The sequence below is a fragment of the Helianthus annuus genome, chromosome 3 (genome assembly GCF_002127325.2).
Source record: "Helianthus annuus cultivar XRQ/B chromosome 3, HanXRQr2.0-SUNRISE, whole genome shotgun sequence".
Classification (NCBI taxonomy): Eukaryota; Viridiplantae; Streptophyta; class Magnoliopsida; order Asterales; family Asteraceae; genus Helianthus; species Helianthus annuus.
In genome coordinates, this window is record NC_035435.2 from 119,000,535 (window position 1) to 119,002,644 (window position 2,110).

At 32.4% G+C, this 2,110-nt stretch overlaps 1 long non-coding RNA gene across 1 annotated transcript; it reads left to right on the forward strand.

Annotated features, from left to right (window-relative positions):
• The first annotated feature begins 534 nt into the window (after nt 1-534).
• On the forward strand, nt 535-2,110 carry LOC118490645. Its single transcript, XR_004889759.1, has 2 exons — nt 535-1,265; nt 1,907-2,110. It is a non-coding gene; the product is annotated as an uncharacterized LOC118490645 (long non-coding RNA).

Below are 2,110 nucleotides of genomic sequence, written 5' to 3' on the forward strand. Positions count from 1 at the left end.
TGTGTTGATAATTAATTGTGTATTCTCGTTTGGTATATATGGATATATTGATATTGGGTAGGGCTAGATAGAAAACCCTATCTATATAAAAAACCCTAGAAAACCCAACCTCCCGACATTTTTTTTTTTGAAAAAAATAACACATGTAATATACATGTTTTTAAGAGTTTTAGGCCAAAAAAATCAAAAAAGCGCCGAAGGGATAATTTAAAAAAAAAATAAAAAATTTCAGCAACTTTCAGCATTTTTGTCTAACACATGTTAGGCACTGAATTTTGTTTATTTTTTTTAAAAAAATCCCTTCGGCGCTTTTTTGTTTTTTTTGGCCCAAAACACTCTAAAACATGTATATTACATGTGTAATTTTTTTCAAAAAAAAAAATGTCGGGAGGTTGAATAAAAATGGGGGGAGATTTGGGTTTCGAGAGTTTTCTAAGAATTTGAGTGTTTTTTGTCTAGCATTACCCTATTGATATGTTGGCTATGTTGTTGATATGAGACCATTATACATAATAACATTTTGCGTCGATTGTTATCTACAGTGTCAAGGGGCACTTTAGGAATTTCCTTTCTTCAGGTGTCAGCTAATGTGGTTGAAACAGAGAGAGGATGCCAGCTGTTGTTGTTAAAATAAATGGAGAGAAGGAGATAACACAGAAGATAGAGATAGAGAAGATAGAGTAGAGTAGAGTGAAAGGAAGCCGGAAGAGGAGTCGGCCATGTACTCCTGGTTTTGGTGATGAACAATTGAACAGTAATAGCGGTGGTCTGCAGGACGGCTAATGATGTTGCGGTGGTTGTAGCCGGCGTGGGTGGATTTCTTTATGTACCACCCTCATTTGTTGATTTTTTACGAACCATAGACTTTATTTCAGCTGTTGGTTGCTTCCTAAAATACAACTTCCTATGCATTAGGTACTATCTTTGCGGAAGAGAATAGTGGTAATGATGAAAGACATTACCGGTGAACCAAAACAACCGCTGTAAATTGCTTAGAAAGCTACTACGAAGACAGGTGTTGATTTGTAGAGGGAGAGAGAGAGAAAGTGACGATTGTGTGGGTTTTATCTTTATGTACTTTTTTTAAGAAATAAAGTACCAAACAATTTTGAGTTTTTGATTTCTGGTTTTTGATCTTCAGATACGAAGTTGATGATGGTGATTTTTAATTTGCAGAAAGTATCAAAAGTGTAGGTGGTGAGTAGTAATGGTGTTTTTCATATGAAGATAGCAGAGGATGATGATGCTGCCACAAAGCATTAAAGGTCTCAAAATCTTGGAAAAATCATTGTATTAAATGTATTTAAATAATTCTACGGTTTGATTTAAAAAACAAAATTATTCATAAAAATACATTTATTAATTGTATTGATATAACAGAACCAAAAATATGTTTATTTATAAGTTATTTAAGTATGTTTATGCAAGATTTTACAAGAAAACCAAAAATATGTTTATTTATAAGTTATTTAAGTATGTTTAGGCAAGATTTTACATCTGTATTCCTAAAAATACACTAAAAAGTTCATAATTACATTTTAAGGGGCTGTTTGGTAGCCTTTTAATGACCATTCAAATGCTACCTCTTAATGGATTAAAACCTTTGAATGAATAAGAGGTTAGAGGTAAACTCAAGTCTGAATGGCTAAGAGGTAACCTCTGAATGGTAAATCATCACATGTCACATTCTTCTACTTTCTCATTGGTAAAATTTTTAATGGTTCCATTAAGAGGTAGTCTCTTAATGACCATTCAGAGGCTACCAAACAGCCCCTAACTTTTAATTGGTCATTATGAAATAAAAGTAAATTATGTGATAACATATTTTACATGACTCATTACATATTACATATTACATAATACTATATTTACTCAACTTGGGCATCTGACTTGTGACTGTTTTTAGTATTCATTGAGAACGATATTTACAAGTCATGAAGGAGGCAGTACAGGTTGAAGTCAAGGACGATTTTTACCAATCATGAAGCAGACATTACAAGTTGAATTCATAAAGCAGACGTTACAATTTAAGTTAATGCATGTTATGGCTTATTTTGGGATGAAATTTCGACCCCTTTTTCAGCATATTAAGATTTTGTTTTTCAGTTTT